This window comes from Camelus dromedarius, chromosome 15, assembly GCF_036321535.1.
Source record: "Camelus dromedarius isolate mCamDro1 chromosome 15, mCamDro1.pat, whole genome shotgun sequence".
In the NCBI taxonomy this organism is placed as follows: domain Eukaryota; kingdom Metazoa; phylum Chordata; class Mammalia; order Artiodactyla; family Camelidae; genus Camelus; species Camelus dromedarius.
In genome coordinates this window covers 44,161,999-44,181,426 of record NC_087450.1, presented here as the reverse complement: position 1 = coordinate 44,181,426, position 19,428 = coordinate 44,161,999, and the positions used below count along the sequence as shown (strand labels likewise).

Genomic DNA, 19,428 nt, shown 5'->3' with positions numbered 1-19,428 from the left:
CGCTTACTCTTATTGGTTTAACAAACATCACTGGACACTTAATGTCAGACACTGTGCCAGATGTCAAGAATTCAAAGATAAAGAATGTAGTCTTTGCAGTCAAGAAGCCCAGTCTAGAAGATTCAGACAATGAGTTCTGTGTGATATGTGCTCTGCCAGAGGCATGGATGAGTTTCCTAGTCCAGTCCAGCCCACAGATTTTTGAGTCCAGAGGAGGATAACTTCTCTAGGGTTCATTCAAACTGTAAAATGTATATGATTCTGGCTGATGACTCTAGGTTTCATATCATTTCTGATGTGTTTAATAGCTACACTGATGCAGTTCCAGTACTTCTCCAGTGCTGATGCCAGGATCAGCCTTAGTCTCTTCCAGGCTCGCTTAATGTTTTCCTTATGTTACTAATCTGTCTAAAACCCCACAGTTATGTTTTATCCTTGGGGGTAAAAAGGGGTGTGTTTTGAGAGTGCAGTACCCCTTCAGTTCACTCTAATTTGGTGGAGAATGGTTTTGTCATCTTACTCAAGTTAGTTACTTTCCACAGATTCAAATTCTAAAAGAACTTAACTTGCCTTTGATCCTTTTGAAATGAATACGAGTCTGAGACACACTCCTCTCTTCTTTTTGGAAAAGAGAGGCCTTAAAATGGTTCTATCTTGTGATTTATTGGGCAGCTTCTTGCCAGTGAATGAGGCTGATCGCAGCCACAGTCTCTTGGTTTGCATCATCCAAACTCATGGGGTTTGCTGATTTAGGAATCATTCTGTTCTTCACAGCTCTTCTGCCTGCCACTTCTAAATAAATAGAACTGTTTTCCATCTTGAGTTGTAAAACTCATGTTTTGTTTTGCTCTGTCAGAAGAGGTTTCAAGAAGACCCAAAGTAAAATGAGATGAATTGTGTAGATCAGTGAATTTCAAATGGGAGGGAGGAGGGATCAGTTTTTCAAACCGTGCAGTGCCTCCCGGCCCACCCATCCTTATCCATTGCAGCATTTGAGAATCACTGCTGTAGAGAGTGATAATAGGAGATTTGAACCTGGAGGCCAAGGCCCATTTACACTTTTGTCACCAGCTCCCCAGCTGCTCCGTGATCCTGGTTCACCTGCTGGTCAACTACACTAATCTGTTCATCTGTATATTTTAATTTTAAATAAAAATTTAAAGTGATTTAAATCCCAAAGAATGAATTATATAATGAAAAAAACTATCACAGAAAAAAATACATTTAGAGTGTCTACTATAATTACCCCCCAAACAAATAGCAAAGTTGGTTGAATTGGGTTATTCAGTAAGTCTTGTTTCCCCCTTAAGGAAACAGACATTCAATTGTAGCTGGAGGATCTAGTTTCAAAATGATGCCCATTCATTCACTGGGATGCAATTTAGATGTGTTATCCAAACTCCAGAGGCAGATCCCTCTATCCAGATGAATGGTAGAGAGCTGACAGGACCCAGCAGAGCCAGGCAGTTACAGACCCATAGAGGGTGAGTGAGCAGCTTGGAAACCCTTATGAAATGTCTCAGAGAGCCCTTGGATTTGGTACTTCCCACCAATTACCTGAGATCATCTCACTTCTGGCCAAGGTTATTTTCTCCTTAGCTTTCTCTAAACATCTCATCTTGCCCTACCTTTCCCTCCACCTTAGTTCTGAAAATCCTCGTTCTCCCGAGTGTTCTAGGAGGCAGTAGTTCCTGTCTGACCCCTCTGGTCTCTGTTCCCCTCTTAGGCCTACCTATCTCTGTGGCTGGCAAAACCTAATGTATTTATTATCTGACCCTTTATGGAAAAAGTTTGTCAACTTGTGGACTAAAGTACCCACGTCTCTTCTGTTGGGGCTTGTGCGTTCTGGAGGATGCGTCCATCAGAATACACTCCTGGCCTCTTGTCTTCCCCTTGCTCTACATCCCCTTAGGAAGTAATGTGAGTTATATGATTGGTGAACTTGGGAGAAGGAACTGAGCTTAGGGCAGCCCTTGTCCTCTCAGAGCCAGCCTGTCACAGGCGGTATAAATTCTTGTCCACTCCCTGCCATGCAGCATAGGGGCCAAAACAAGTCACTCTACTCTAAAATTTTATCTCAGGAGTAGACTCATTAACCCAAGCTCACAGAGACTGCCATAGAGCCAGAATTCAAATTTATTCCATTAAGCTTTTTTTAACTTTGATTTACAGTATTGTATATACGATGTTGTATAGTTGATTTACAATGTTATGCTAGTTTCTGGTGTATAGCAGAGTGATTCAGTTATACATTTATATATTCTTTTTTATATTCTTTTTCATTATAAGCTATTAGAAGATATTAAATATCATTTCCTGTGCTTTACAATTTATCCCTCCCCTCCTTTCCCCTTTAGTAACCATAAGTTTGTTTTCCATATTTGTTTCTGTTTTGTAAACAAGTTCATTTTTTATCATTTTTTAGATTCCACACGTAAGTAATGTCATATATTTGTCTTTCTCTGTCTGACTTCACTTAGTGTGATCATCTCTAGGTCCATTCATGTTGCTGCAAATGGCATTATTTCATTCTTTTTATGGCTGAGTAGTATTTCATTTTATATATATAGCTACATATCTCACATCTTCTTTATCTAATCATCTGTCAATGAACATTTAGGTTGTTTCCATGTCTTGGCTACTGTAAATAGTGCTGCTATGAACACTGGGGTGCATGTATCTTTTAAAGTTAAAGTTTCCTCTGGATATATGCCCAGGAGTGGGATTGCTGGATCATATGGTAACTCTATTGTTAGTTTTTCAAGGGATCTCCATACTGCACCAAATTACATTCCCACCAACAGTGTAGGAGGGTTCCATTTTCTCCACACCCCCTCTAGCATTCATTGTTTGCAGACTTTTTAATGATGGCCATTCTGACTAGCATGAAGTGATACCTCATTGTAGTTTTGGTTTGCATTTCTCTGATAATTAGCAATATTGAGCATCTTTTCATGTGCCTATTAGCCATCTGTATGTTTCAAATGTATTCCATTTTAATGCTAAATGCAACCAGCTAGCCAATGGGCCATCATATTAGCAGATCAAGGCATTTGCTCCCTGCAGACAGGGAGCAAAGTCATTTAAATTCTGTATTTAGAGCATCAAATCTGAATAAGGAGAATTATGGAGATGATTTATCAAAGGATACATTTGCCATAGAAACCTAAGAGCTCAAGTCCTTGGGCCAAGGCCCCTTCTCCCCGAACAGTATTTGGAAAGCTGCTACCAACTTCTGGGTTTTTAGACTTGGGTTTTCCATGCTATAGGCTGAGGAAACCTCTGCCCACTGCCTTTGTTTATTCAGGCTTTCTCCAAACATTTTAACTTTACACACAAATTAATAGTCACATTCTGGTTCCTGCCATCCTGAGATGACCCCCGGGTCAATTTCAGTTACATGCTTGTTATCTGTTAGTTTACTCCTTCAGCTGACTTATCAGATCCGTGTGTGTGTGTGTGTGTGTGTGTGTGTGTGTGTGTGTGTGTGTGTGTGTGTGTGTGTGTGTGTGTGTGTGTGTCTTACCCATATAACTCTCAGAAAGCAACCTCATTTCCCACTTCCAGGTTTCTTTGGAAGCCATTACCCCACTTACTGCCAACAAAGGCATTTTTGATCTCTTTCTAAGAAAATCTTTAGTATAACTCTTTTTAGTATACTTTAAAACTTAACAATCTGAATTCAAGCACTTAAGCAGTTTTTCCTGATTTCATATTGTCATAACTTATGAGACTGAGCTAATGATGACAAATACACAGGAGAGGCTCTCAGTGTAACTCCTCTGGTTTTTAACTGCTGTTAAATAGTCTTATGCAATAAACTCAACATATCTTTAAGATCTCTGATTTGTTTCCAAAGAAGGTGGATACAAATATTTGACTCGTAAGCAAAGAAACAGCTAGTTGGATGCCACCAACCTTCAGAATCAGCCTCAGATCATAAACGCCTTTCCACACCATCTTCCTTTTTTTCCTTCCCAAACATCTCTCCTGTGTTAGGCATAGTTTGGAGCACTGTAGATGTAACAGTGAAATTATGACACAACAGGTAATTCTTGACCTAATGGGGCTTACATTCCAGTCAAGGGAGACAGACTATTAGAAAAACAAATAAATAAGAAAAATATCAGCACTTGGAAAGTGTTGGTAGAAAACAGAATTGAATAGTGTAATAGATGGGATCATCAGTGAAGGCCTCTCTGAAGAGTGATGTTTAAGCTAAGACCTGACAAGAAGGAGCCAATTATAGGGAAATGAGGGTAAAGACCATTACAGGTGAGGAGGCCTGGGACAAGGCCCCAAAGGAGGAGCAGGCTTGGTGAGCTCAGGAAGAGAAAGAAGGCTGGAGGGTGGCCAGCAAGGAGAAGAGTGGGAATAAGAATAAGTCTTCCATCCAGAGCATGGATGTGGAATGGATGCAGGGACGAATACCTTGATGATTGCCTCATTTTGAGGGACTGTGGAAACTGTAACTGCTTTACCTGGCCTCGCGTTTTTGCTCTATTTTAAAAATACATAATTAGGCAATGTGGGTGTGTAATATGGGTTGGTTCAGTCTCCACAGCATTGTCTCTGGCCAAGCTCATTGTAAGTCTTTTCTAGATTTACCAGGTGATACCATGTTCCAAGTCAAACAAATGACATATGAGAAGTGCAACAGGGCAAGGATGTTAAAAATTCATCACCATGCCCCTCCATATCTCAGAGGTCACAGGTGTTTAAAAGCCAAGAGCAGAAGGAGAGGACCCAGGTAAATGATTTCTTATGAATTGTTGCATTAACCTTGACAAACTCACCCTTTTGGAAGGATAGAGGTGTCAGGATACTGGGTCTCAAAATGTTTCTTCCAGCTCAGTGATACTAAGGAAAGGATAAATCAGGCCTCAAAATGTATGCTGGCCCTGAAGTTTGCAGGTTCATAAACTGATTGGTCTCAGTTCATTTGGAAAAGAGCTGGCTCTGGGGAAATTAATTCACATTAATCAGAGTTATAATGGACTAATTAATAAAGTATAATGCCATTTATTCATTACCTATGAGAGTACCAACTAAAATTCATGTTGGTTAGCACACAGTCTTCTCCTGGTAGGAAAATCTATTTAAGAAATCAAATTAAAGTCAGACGGTTAAGTGTTAAATATGGAAGCTGAACAAATCAAGTTGGATGTTTTGAAAGGCTATATTCATTAAACAGTCTTTTTTCATTGCAAGGACATACAGTCCCAGCTGGGCAAATGATCTACTATTTAGCTAGACAGGGAAGGCCAGTGCTGGAGAAACACTGGCAAATTTTTACTTCAAGCCTCTCCTTTTTTCTAGAACTGGGCCACTGATTCTCAAAGGGTGGTCTGAAGGCCACCTACAGTAAATATTCTTCAGGTATTTATTGAAAGTACATTTTTCCAGGCCCCATCTTACACTTTGAAATCAGAATCTATGTTCTTGGGTTGGGAATACTGAATTAAATTATTTCTCCAGGGAACTCTAAGCACACCAATGTTTTGAAAGCCACTGCTAGCTGCTAAGCTATAAAATCTTTGGCAAGTTAGTTACTTAACTCCTCCAAGCCTTAGAGTATTTGTCTGTTAAAAAAAAAAAAAAGGATAATGATAGGTCTTATCTTCTAGGGCTATTGCAGGGATCAAATGAGTCCAGACATGTAAAGCCCTTAGAACAGTGTCTGGCACCTAGTAAGCCCTCAGTACATGCTTACTGTCATTATTATTACCACCATTATTGTCACCATCTTCATTGTCATTATTCAGTCCACCACATTCTAGTTTGCACACAGATTTGATTTTTCTTTAATCAAGCATAGTCAAGTTTATTGGTTACTGTAGGAAGGGAGACCATACCCTTGACAGAGTCTTAGTAGCATCTCCCAGATTGTTTTTCATGGATGACATTTCAGGGTTTCCGTTTCTTAAGGATGGAAAACGTGGCATCAAAGCCACTTCCAAATCATGCAGCAGGATGGATTTATTTTTAGGAAAACTTACAACATCCACAGTGCTTGACTTAAAACTTACTTTTGATCTCAGAGTTTGGCACATCCTTGCCCCTGTCCTGAAGGCCAGGTTGCATCTTACTTTGAGGCTAAAAATTCTCCGTACAGACAACAGCAACACACCTAGTTGTTTAAAGTCACTTCTTTAAATGTTGTCACTTGTGAATTACCCTTACATTTACACTTTCCTTTAAAAAATGAACACCATGTAGACTAGAGTCCTCTTGATTAGCATTGGTTGAGTAATGGTGATTCTTATTAAATCAAGTGGAAACTTGGAGGTACCATGCTGGTACATTTGGAAGTAAGGTACCATATACCATGTTAGGTAACTTGTCAGAGTTTGCAAGTAGAACTAGAAACAGCACCACTCCTATTAACTCTTTCTTCATCTGAATACTTCAGAGTGGGTTATAACTGTTAATTAAGCCTTAAAACCACCCTATGACATGGATAATTACACTAGTCATTCCTGCAGTTTAGATGGGCACATTATAGAAGGAAAAGGGTAAGTGAAGTTAATTTTTAAGGTTAGGCTGATTCAGCAGTAAAATCATTCAGGGAACTTTTAAGCACTGCAATCTAAATAGTTCTGCAACTGGTTTCCCTAAGTATAACATTTAAAATTGAGTTGTAAAAAAATAAATAAATAAAATAAAATAAAAAAATAAAATTGAGTTGTAATAGTACTGGAAGTTCTAGCCACATCAATCAGACAAGGAAAATAAATAAAAGGTATTCAATTGGAAAAGAAGAAGTTAAACGATTATTCTTTGTAGATGATATGATATTTTATAAAGAAAAGCCTAAAGAGTCCACACAAAAACTATTAGAACTAATAAATGAACTCAGCAAGGTAGCAGGATACAAGAATAATGTACAGAAATCTGTTCCATTTCTTTACACTAACAATGAAACATCATGAAGTAAAAAAAAAAAAAAAAAAAAAAGCATTTAAAATTGCATTTAAAAAAAACACCTAGGAATACACCTAATCAAGGAGTGAAAGACCTATACACTGAAAACCATAAAATACTGATAAAGGAAATTGAAGATTAAATTTAAAGAAATGGAAAGATAGCCCATGCTATTGCATTGAAAGAATTAATATTGTTAAAATGGTTATACTACACAAAGCAATCTATAGATTTAATGTGATTCCTATCAGATTACCCAGGACATTTTTTACAGAACTAGGACAAATAATCCTAAAATTTATATGGAACCATAAAAGGCCCATAATTGCCAAAGCATTCCTGAGGAAAAAGAACAAAGTTAGAGGCATAACCTACCCAGACTATAGACAATACTACGAAGCTACAGTAATCAAAACAGCATGATATTGGCACAAAAAACAGACATGTAGATCAACAGAACAGAATAAAGAGCCCAGAAAATACCCACACACCTACAGTCAATTAATCTTCAACAAAGAAGGCAAGAGTATACAATGGACAAAAGACAGTCTCTTCAGCAAGTTATGTTGGGAAAGCTGGACAGCTGCATGTAAAATAATGACGTTAGAACACACCTTCACACCATGTACAAAAATAAACTCATAATGGTTTAAAGACTTAAATGTACATGGCGCCATAAAGCTCCTAGGCAAAATATTCTCAGACATAAATCATAGGAATGTTTTCTGAGATGTCTCCCAAGGCAAAAGAAACAAAAGCAAAAATAAACAAATGGGACTTAATTAAACTTTAAAGTTTTTAATGAGACAGGAAGGAAGGGGGCAGGGCACAGCCATTCAAGAAATAACTGCAATTAACACTAAGGTGGCAGAAAATTCAACTCTCAGTAGGCCTTGAGGCCCAAGATGCCTGGAGATTTGACTTCCCGTAGACTTTGAGCTTTATTATTATTATTATTACTCATTGTAATATATTAGCATGGTAAATGGCACTCCCATAGGCACCATGACAGTTTTAAGGCTAACCATAAAAGGTCAAAAAGTGGGTGGTGGCCCAATTCCTGGGAATCCCAGCCTTTTCCCAAAGGTAGCTGGAATAATCCTCCCACTTGTTAACATATGAAGTTACCAAGCCCATAAAAATTAACAAACTCCACACCTCATGGCCACTTTCCCTCCTGAGTAAGACGGCCCACACTCTGTCTATGGAGTGTGTAACTACTTTAACTTTAAACTAAGCACCCAATCCCACACCTTGTGGCCCTTCTCTTGCCTTCTGAAATAGCCTGCACTCTATGGTATATGTATCTCTCTAAATAAATCTACCTTTATTCAAAAAAAAAAAAAAAAAAACCAAAAACTTAAAATGTTTTTGCACAGCAAAGGAAACCATCAACAAAATGAAAAACAACCTACAGAATGGGAGAAAATACTTGCAAAAGATGCAACAGACAAGGGGTTAATTTCCAAAATATACAAATAGCTCATACAACTCAATTATCAAAGAATCAAACAACCCAATCAAAAAATGGGCAGAAGACCTAAAAAGATGTTTCTCCAAAGAAGCCATACAAATGGCCAACAGATATGAAAAGATCTTCAACATCACTAATTATTAGAGAAATGCAAATCAAAACCACAAAGAGGTATCACCTCACACTGGTCAGAAAGGCTATCATCAAAAAGTCTACAAATAATAAATGTTGGAGGGGTGTAAAGAAAAGGGAACCCTCTTACACTGTTGATTGGAATGTAAATTGGTGAGCCACCATGGAGAACAGTATAGAGGTTTCTTAAAAAAACTAAAAATAGACTTACCATATGTTCTAGCAATTCCACTCCTGGGCATATATCTGGAAAAGACAAAATTTTTAATTCAAAAAGACACATGCTCCCCAATGTTCACAGTGGCACTATTTACAATAGCCAAGACATGGAAACAACCTAAATGTCCATCAACAGATGATTGGTTTAAGAAATGTGATGGATGTATATACATATACACATACATACAATGGAATATTATGCAGTCATTATAAAGAATGAAATAATGCCATTTGCAGCAACATGGATGGACCTAGAGATGATCATACAAGTGAAGTAAGTCAGAGAAAGACAAATACCACTTACATGTGGAATCTAAAAAAACAATACAGATGAATCTATATACAAAATAGAAATAGATTCATGGACATAGAAAACAAGTTTATGGTTACCAAAGGGGAAAGGGAAGAAAAGGAGGGATAAATTAGGAGTATGGATTAACAGATACAAATTACTATACATAAGATAGATAAGCAACAAGGATTTACTGTGTAATGCAGGGAACAATATTTAATATCTTGTAATAACCTATAATGCAAAATAATCTGAAAAATATATATATAAAGCTGAATCACTTGAAACTAACACAATATTGTAAATCAATTATACTTCAATTTTAAAAAGATAAAATAAAATTGAGTTGTTGAAAAATGAGTAAATTTTTGTAAAAACAAAAATTAAGTCTAACCTGGTGAAGAAAAAAGGATGGTATACCCTGGGTTTAGCCATGACTTAGCTACTCTGACTTCTTTTATGTCCAACCTGTTTCCCAGTGCTGGACCACTCCCTTTCTAATCAATGTGGATTCTTCTTCCTCCCTCTCATTTTCACTCACCAGTAAACTGTGAGCCTACACGACTCCCTGGCTTGCAGTGAGGGGAACAGCCTGAGATACTGATGACAAGCATGGCTTAAACAGCTTGCTGACAGAGATCCATGCCTACCAGATCCACAGTGCTCCACTTGGCTCTACCCCATTTCACTCACGTGCTGATTTCTGCTAAACATAGCCCAGTTCCCAGGTCACCAGCTGGCAAGACTCTGAACTATTTTTAGCTGGGTCCAGGACTCAGGGCACTAAATCTGGATAGGTAGCTGAGATTCCATTCTAGCTTTTAAAAATAATAACTTCTATTTTTCTCTCGTTACAATTTACCATGCCTTCATTTTAGACTTTTTTGAAAATATAGCTGGGAAAAAGGTGAGAATATTTAGAACATATAGCAAAAAGAAGAAAATTTAAATTTCCTTTAATTTTAGGATATTGAGGTATAATATGTAATATATATAGCATTATATATATAGTAAATTGTACTAATCATAAATATACATTTTGATATATTATGTAAGTATATACTTGTCTAACCCAAACCTAGATCAAAATAAAGGACATTCCAATACTCCAGAAACTTCTCGCCCCTTCCCAGTCAATATCCCTATGTCCCACATGTAAATCTTATCCTGACTTTTATCATTTTTGATTAGTTTTATCTGTTTTTGAATTTCATATAAATGGAATCATATAGTATATACTTTTTATGTTTTCCATTTTCCATTCATTATAACGTCTGTGATTCATGCATGTTGTCACATGTAACAGTAGATTGGCTTTCTGTCCGTTTTTGTGGAGTAAAATATCATCACGTGAATACAGTTTATATATCAATTCTCCTGTTCAGGGATATTTAGCTTGTTTCCAAATTTTGGTTATTAAAAATAAAACTGTCACAAACATTTTGTTCATGTCTTTTAGTGGCCATATGTACCCATTTCTGTTGGGTATATACCTAGGAGTGGAATTGCTAAGTCAATTTAAGAAATACTTGACAGCCCTAAGGTCATGAAGATATTCTCTTCTTTGGAAGAGAATGTTTTATTTGGAAGCTCTGTTGTTTTACCATTTAAGTTTGTGATTCATCTCAAATTAAGTTTTTGTGTATGGCATGAAATAGAGGTCCAAGCTCATCATTTTTTTTTTCATAAGACTATCCAGGTGCTCCAGAATCATTTACTGAAAAGACCATTCTTCCCCAACCATACATGTGTGAGTCTGTTTCTGGACTCTATACTCTCTTCTATTGGTTCATCTATTCCTGTACTAATGCCACATTATCTTAATTATTGTAGTTTTATATTAAATATTTTAATATTTTAATATAGTAGCATAATTCCTTCTCTTCAAGATTGTCTTATCTATTTTAGATCCTTTGCATTTCCATATACATTTTAGAGACAGCCTGTCAGTTTTAACTACCTTCTCCCATCCCCAAGAGAAAAGTAGTTGAGATTCTGATTGAGTGCATTGAATCTATAGATTAATTTAAAGAGGATTGATTTCTTAATCTCATTTTTCCAATTCATGATCTTAATACAGGGCTCCATTTATGTAGGTCTTCTTTAATTACAGTCTACTTTTTTAAAAAAATTAACAATGGATTACATGTCTCTATGTTATTAAACATCCTTCTACAGCATGCTTTCTAATGCGTCATAGTATTCCACTACATGGAAGCACCATAATTAAACTAATTCCTAATCATTAGGTATTCAATGTTTCACTGTTATGAGAAACCTTGTGATAGTCATCATTGTAGACATATATCAGATCAAATGGACTGACATGTAGAAGAGACTTTTCAGGAAAAGAGTCCAGGGTTTTCTCTCTGTGTGTATGTGTGTGTGTGTTTTGTTCTTTTTTGCTTTCTTTCTTACAGCTCTCAGACATCTATCAAACATACACACACAGAGTATAATACATAGTGGAAGGTATTAAACAAATGCTTCTTCTCATGCTTTAAGTAGTTTAAACATTAATTTACATATCACATGGCTCATGTAAACCTCATTCTATGGAAGAATAGCTGAGATATTTTTTAAAACTAGAAAACATTCTATTCACCCAAGCTACAGGAAAAATTTAGTTTTTAGCTACTACAAAGATGACAAGATGACAAAGATGTGGCATTAAGTCATATTCTTGGACCCTCAAATTCTTCATCTATAAGAAGAATAATGATACTAAAGTTTCTCCAAGCTCCAACAGTCTACTATTTTACTTAATGGATGCCTTTGGTAGAGACAAAAATAGATGAGTTCAAGTAAACAAAACACACTAGAACAAAAAATATATATTTAAAGGAAAATAGAGAATGAAAAAAATACATATGCTCAATATATAAGCTAAATAGGCTCTTCCCATCCAAAATATATTGATAGAAATTGATACACATATATAGGTTCAAATATGTATGGTCAAAATCAACTGTGTACACCATAAATAATTAAGGAGAATGAACCAAAAGTTCGCACATTTGATTAAATGTAGTAAATCACTATGTGGAAAATGGAGAGGTTTGTTAAAAATGCAAATTAAAATGACATTAATGTATCACTACCTATCTTTTAAACTAGCAAAAATAAATAGAAATGACAGCAATCCAGTAATGGCTAAACTACGAAGAAACAAGGTATTTAATGGCTGCATGATATTTTGCTACTCAAAAATATCATTATTTAAGGGGTTTCCTATAGTTGGGCATTTCCGTTGTCACTGGACACATCTTAATGAAGAACCTGAGTGGTCTTCCTGTTCCTACTCTTGTTTTCCCCACCTCCTGAGTGCTTAGGTGGTGCCTCTGTTCTCAGCCCTCCAGGGGCTCCCAGCACACTCAGTATAATCCAGTGTTCCTGATGGGACTCACCCTCTCTGGCCCCTCTCTGCTTCTGACTCCTCCTCTCAACCTCTCTGCCAAGGCTGTTCTTCATCTATGCCAAGCATGCTTCCACCTCAGGACCTTTACACGGTACATCCGTCTGCTAGAAATCACCCCTGGCCAACCTACCCTGAGATATTTGCTCTCACTCTCATTTTATTCAGATTGCTGCTCATTTATCACGTCCTCGTAGATCCTCCCTGACCACCCTCTCTAAAAAAGCATTTTTCCTTATCCTCAACCTTATATCCTCCTTCATGTTTCTCTATGGCCCCTAGTATTACACACACACACACACACACACACTCCATCTCCTAGGAAACCAACCATTCTGCTTCACCCAAGGGGTTCCTGGGCCAAGGCACTCTCAGTGTTAAAACCTAGAAAGTCCCAGGCAAACTGGGATGAACTGATCACCCTCCTCTATCAGAATATAAGCTCAACAAGGAAAAGCTTTACTTTGTCCTCTGCTGTATTCCCAGCACAAAACACAGTGCCTGGCACAGGGTAGGTGCTCAATAGATAGTCACTGAATGAGTGAACATGTGAACAGCTTCCTGTTTCAAACAGCATCAGATTTAAACTTTCCCAGCATTCCAGTTCCTCTTTGACTGCCCATCTTAATCACCCTACCCTATTTCCTACCACTCCCTGTGTGCACTCATTTGCCCCAGGCATTCCAAGCTTACACTTTCGCATATGTCACCAGAAATAATCCCTTCACCTGAAGAGCCCTCCAGTAGCTCTTCTACCTGAGTCAATCTCTTTGATATGTTCTGTTTTATTTTTTGAGATCCAGTGCAAAGCAGAGAAGGAATGCAGGGGTCCCTATCAGAATTCCCCAGGGCATTGTTTCAAAATATATTTTTTAAAAAAGAAAAGAAAAAGAAGACACTAATGAACTTATCTACAAACAGAAACAGACTCACAGACATGGTAAACAAACTCATGGCTACCAGAGGGGGAAAGGAGGTGGGAAGGGATAAATTGGGAGTTTCAGATATGCATATACTAACCTCTATATATAAAATAGATTAAAAAAACAAATTTCTTCTGTATAGCACAGGGAACTATATTAAATACCTTGTAATAACCTACAATTAAAAAGAATATGGAAATGAATATATGTATGTGTATGTATGACTGAAACATTATGCTGTACACCAGAAATTGACACATTGTAACTGACTATACTTCAATTAAAAAAAAAATACATACACACACACACACACACACACACACACACACATTCCTCTACTCCCAATGTTGAGAATTAGATAGGACTTCCTAAGAAGGGGAGAGGAAATCAAACATTGATATTTTCAAAAAGCTCCCTAGATGATTCTGACAACAAACACACAGACACTCTATCTGAAAGATGCTGATCTAAATCCCATAATGCTTCAGAACACAGTTCAAGTCCCTCAGCTGCACCACTTCTCTTGTGGCCTTACCTGACCTCTTCAGAATTCTCAAAAGTTCAGGATCTGTCTGAACCACACTTCTGAGAACTAGTCTGGCAGCCCTGGCATAAAATATGGACAAATCAGGGTTTCATCAGTAGGACTGTTAGTTTGGCCTGGGAAGCCCTCTCAGGTGTGTGGGACAGGCATTCCCCCAGGCCCTGGCTGTAGATGTGAATGAACCCTCCCTCCCCCTCATTCCTGAAGTCTCTGCCCTACTGAGAAATCGCCCAACTTCTGCCCACTCTTATCCTGCTGTGAGCAAACTATCCCTGCCATCAAAGCAGACTACTGCCACTGACCCAGCCCAATCCTCTACTCACTCCCCACTTCCTCTCACTACAGTGTCCCAGAGCCGGTCCCACCTAACTAGCCCCAATCTTTATACTGTGCTGCCTGATTGTTCCAGCCAGGGCTTTGGAATCAGACTGACCTGGTGACTCAAGGCAAGCCTAAGCCTTTGAGCCTTCATTCTCACAACTATAAAAGAGAAAATACTTACCTCACAGGACTTTCAGGGGGATTAAATATGATAATATCAGTAAACACTCCCAGTACGTGGTACACTCAGGAACTGCCTACCGGAAGCCTTCTTTCTGACACAGGAGCAATGCTCATCACTTGGGCACGGGGACACTGGCTCTCCCAGCCAGTCTGGATTCTGTCTTCACAGAAACATCACTACTGGAAGTTCCCCAATGTTACCAGAGTTTGGGATTACTCAGTCCCATTCTCTGGGTGGTTTGTTCAAACCTGGACTGGAGTATGAAGGGCCTCTTCTTAGCAACTAGAAAGTCAGTCTTTGAGCTGGTGGCACTGTTAAACGATGTTAGGGCAAAAGAGAAAACTGCTGTGCTGATCATTGACCAGACTGCCCTGGAAGACCAGAAGATGAAAAACAGGCTAAAGATGGAGGTGGGGTTGCGGGGTTTTAGGGATTCCTGTGCAGGAAAGAGAGGTGGATGAAAAAAATAGATTCTCGGACAGCATAACTTTCAAGTAAAAATCAGAGAAGGAGGGGAGGGAGGAGGAGGGGGAGGGAGAGAGGGACAGAGGGTAGAGAGACAGAGGGACAGAGAGAGAGAGGGAGGGAGGGAGAGATGGAAAGAAGGAGACAGAGGGAGAGAGGAAAGAGAGATAGGTCTGGGCTAAGAATCATAAATTCCAGACTCAAGTCCTAGTTTTGCTACTAACTCAATGCAATTTAACATTCCTAGATCTCAACTTCCTCAACCACAAATCTAGTGAGATCAAAAGCAATTGCATCTTTTTAAAAAAGTTCCCAGCACATACAGATTCACTCCCTTTTTGTCCTTCTGCCCTTGTATTTCCTATCCTTTGGTTTGTAACCAATCCCCTCCTGGCAGCCAAACCCCCAGACATTGGGAACTGTCCTCAGCCCACCACTTTCCGGGATGAGAGATATCAGTGCTTCCTTTACTCTCCACACCACCAGTCTAGCCTTTGTTTCACATCTGGGGCCCACGTCTGCCTGTAAATTAGAACTAGAATTGCTTCATGCCTATTGCTCAGGGTAGTAGAAAACATGATAGATGTGTTCCGCCGCGCCAAATTAGAATCCTCAATGGCTTTTCCCACCAACTTTGTTACACGTAATTGGTGGTTAGAGTCCATATTACCATGGATACTCTTCTACAGTTACATTAAGGATTAAATTGATTTTGCAGATAGATCTGGGAATTTAACCACCACTTGTACCACAGTCTCTGTGGGAAAATATATTCTGTGTTCCAAACAATTGACCTTTGGAGTTGATCCAGTTCCTAAGTTGGGGACAGCCTGTCCCATATTATATTACATTTTGGGTTTCACTTGTGTGTCCTAGAATCAGAGATTTGTTAGAGCTAAAAGAAACTTTGGAGATCATTTATTAATGGACAAATTTTGTAGGGAATGAAGCCAAGGTTCAGAAAGACAGAGTTGTCTACAGTTATTCAGCTACTTTGGCCTCCCATCTGCAAGCCAATGCTTTTCCCACTATCCAAATCATTTTGTGGTCATTTTCCCAAATAACCATTAAACCACTTGAAAGTTGGGAAGATCATGTCTTCTTTAGCACAAAATCAAGCATACTAAATATTTCAAAAATACTGAATCAGTTCATTATTCACTTTGCTTTAGAGGTCTATCTGCTGTAAAATGTCTTCAAATAACAAGCAATATTAGGGCATTTCAATTAAGAATTTATTTGTAGTAGGCTGGATGTGGTTTAAATCTAGATTTGAATAATTCAAAAATATTCTATTTAATCAGTGTTTCCTTCATAAATGATCTATTGGTGTTGGATGTCACTCTCACAAATATTTTTCACAGCTCACAGACACATCTGGTTTTAGTTTTAGAAGATACATGCCATTAATTTTAACATGGTCTTAGGGGAGAGCCTCTCATTTTATAACTACATTAGAAAACTTAATAACGTTTTGTTTTATTTACCAAAACCAACTGAAACAGAGACTTATGAAACCATTCAGAGGTAAACCTTCTCCAGTTGAAAAGGTAACATACATAATCTGGATATACTACATGAGGAGAGCCACCATTATTAGAAACAAAGTATTTAAATGGTTTTATTTGAAACAAACTTTCCCATTTGATGTTCTTTTCTTCACCAACAAACATATTTAGTTATTTCTTGACTATCTTTGAATGGGCAGGATGGAAGAGCATTGAAAGAGAAACAATCCATATATGTAGATGATATTGTTTTATTGTAACAAACTGGGAGCGACCTAAATAGACAGCTGGCCCTGTCATCTAACTGCAAGAAAAAGAAAGAAGAGCCACAGATCAACTCTTCAAAAATTAGCCATCCTTTGTGATAACTGCCCACTCAACTTTAATTGCCTTATAGTTAACAGTTCTATACAGCCAGTTAACTCCTTCAATCACTAGGCATTTATTTTGTGATCATTTTATCTGAAGGACATACTAAAGAGTTACCTTAAGAGACAATGCTCCACTGAGAGAGAGAGTGTGTGTGTGTGTGTGTGTGTGTTGGGGAAGTTAGAAGTGGGGGAGGGAGAAATTACTGGTCAAGAGCAGGGAAAGATGCACTTAGTTACATCTGGCTTTTTAATTTGGGGAGCTAAAATGACTGAGGACACGCCTTATGACTTAGCTGATAACTTTGGTGCTTGGTAATTCCCTCATATGTGTACTGAAATGAAACCAAAACCAAATATTAAGAGAAAATCTTGGCCCTGCCTGGATGTATACCTAGGCCTGGCTCTGCATTGACAGAGGTGGCCTCCTACTGATGCATGTGTCCTTGTCTGGTTTCTTAATATCCTTGAATTAGGCTGACACAAAAGCTAATGACATTGGATATACAGAATGGCTGCCCTCAAGGTGTATTAGTAAAATTTAGAACTTACTGTCATTTAAGGCTTATTAAAGACTTGATTAAGAGGAATCATCTTCATGAAAGGATGGCCTGATGAATGTCAATTCATTCATTTATTACCTATCCTGGATTAGTCAGGGCAGCAAATAGCTGTATATCACTACCACAACCTCCACATTTTGCTACTTAACCCTACTCACTTTCACAACATATTGGCCATTGGCCAAAATTGAGAGGCATATAAAATACCTCTGTGAAAGTCTGTGCTGTGTTTACTAAAAGGAATCATGACGCTGCTGTTCACTGTGTTCCAAAGTGCCTTCTCTAAGGACAATCCATAGGGACATGTCTCTCGTCTCAGAATAGTGATGGTTGGGCTCCTCAGCACTAGTCTGTCCCAGGCACTTCCCGTTAGTAAGTACGAATAAGATCATGATTTTATTAAGACCCTAAATCATGATTCCCCAAGTCCCTTATAATCAGGAAGTCTAGTTTCCCCCCACAGACATTTCTGGAATTACCCAAGGACATTAACATACATGTTATATCTCCATAAACCCAGTGGTGTGCTGGTAAATGTTTAACAACCAGCTTTCTGGTAGAAAAGCCATAGATTTGTAGAATGTGCTAATTTCCTTGGTGTCAATACTCCTACCATGGCCAATATGTTAGTACTGAACTTGAAACTGGAAAGAGATGCATAGTAGCATTTCATTATACAGTATTTCCACTATACAGATATATGTTAACAATCTCTTGACTATCATAATAGTAAAATGTAGCAATATAAATAGAATGTGATGAGTCTTGAGCAATTGTTACCTTTCTTTCTGTTATAATTTATTTATCTGTAAGTCTGTATAATTCAGTTTTTAAAGTGTCTCTCTTTAACAATAGGCTTGCAAAATTCTTGGAAGTTTAACAATCTGCTGTACTGAGCCAGTGTAAGCTCGCTCCCTCATACCACATCTAAAGTCCCACTGGGTTGGGAGTCCCAGCTAGTAGTTTGCCCTGTAGTACTGTTACTCTAACCAGGAGCAGGACCTTAGCCTGATCCTTCCTGAGTCCTGCCACATGTCCAGAAAGAGTGGGAGGCAGCTTCCTACATGCAATCAGAACTATTGCCTGCCAGTCTCCTGCTCTAGAGTCTGCTGGTCTCTAAGCTCGGGTGCTCTACAAAGCTGCTGCCCACCACGTTTTGGTGGTGGTCCAACCAACATCTCCAATACCACCAGCAGCCTTCTTGTGTCTTTGCTTCTAAGCTGCTGGCTTCCCTAATTGATGACCCCCACCCTGCCCACAGGCCATTGCTCACACTCAGGCCAATGGCTTCCTCAGTGTCAGTACCTGCCAAGTGAGGCTTCTCCCTCCTTGGCACCCACCTAACCTTGAACCTCTTGGTGGCTCCAACTGCCTCTTGTTGTTGCCACTTGCAGCACTGTCTCCTCCAGCCTCCAGATCTCCACCTCTTACCTCTTACCTCTTCCTCTGTCCTCAAATCTCTTATTCACATTTTAAAGTCCAAATAAACTTTGAAAACTGAGTTTCACATAAATGTGGCACCAAAAGAAATCACTTAAAGTAGGATGAGATGGAAGTGAAGTGTGATCCCAATTTTATAAAATAGGTACACAGCTATCCCGTCTTTAGAAAGTTCATTTTATGCAACATTGCAAAGGTCACAGAAGATCTACATATCTTTTTTCACTCACTGAATGAAATTCAAAGAGGATTTTCATTTTCATGAAAAAAAGGTGAAAAGCAAAAATAGCACTTAGAATCAGTTTTGCAGTGAGTGGTTGTTAAAGAGGCAGTGTGCACTCACTCCAGTGACAGTGGCACCGCCAAGCTTGTTCCCTAGGAACTAAACTATACTCAGCATCTCAGTATCAAGCCACCATAACTCTGAACTGTATCTGTAAGCATCTGTGCTTTAACTCAATTTTTGTGCGTCTGTTAGCAAGATGCATCCTAGGGTAATTGCTTCTTTGCTTTATGTCATTTCAGCTTATGAAAGGTTTCATAGGAACGCTCTACTTTCAGATAGCAGGGGACATCCACTATATATGTATTATAAATAAAGACATTAAACATGCTTATATTATAATTATAATATTACATATTATATATAAATATAT

At 38.3% G+C, this 19,428-nt stretch overlaps 1 long non-coding RNA gene across 4 annotated transcripts in view; it reads right to left on the bottom strand.

Annotated features, from left to right (window-relative positions):
- The window catches only part of LOC105098562 (uncharacterized), a 133,263-nt gene that overhangs the window by 111,233 nt on the left and 2,602 nt on the right, over positions 1–19,428 (bottom strand). For all 4 annotated transcript variants that reach the window (XR_010384246.1, XR_004141484.2, XR_010384245.1 and 1 more), the window contains exon 3: positions 8,742–8,776. This is a non-coding gene — a long non-coding RNA (uncharacterized LOC105098562). The remainder of the gene's footprint in view (positions 1–8,741; positions 8,777–19,428) is intronic.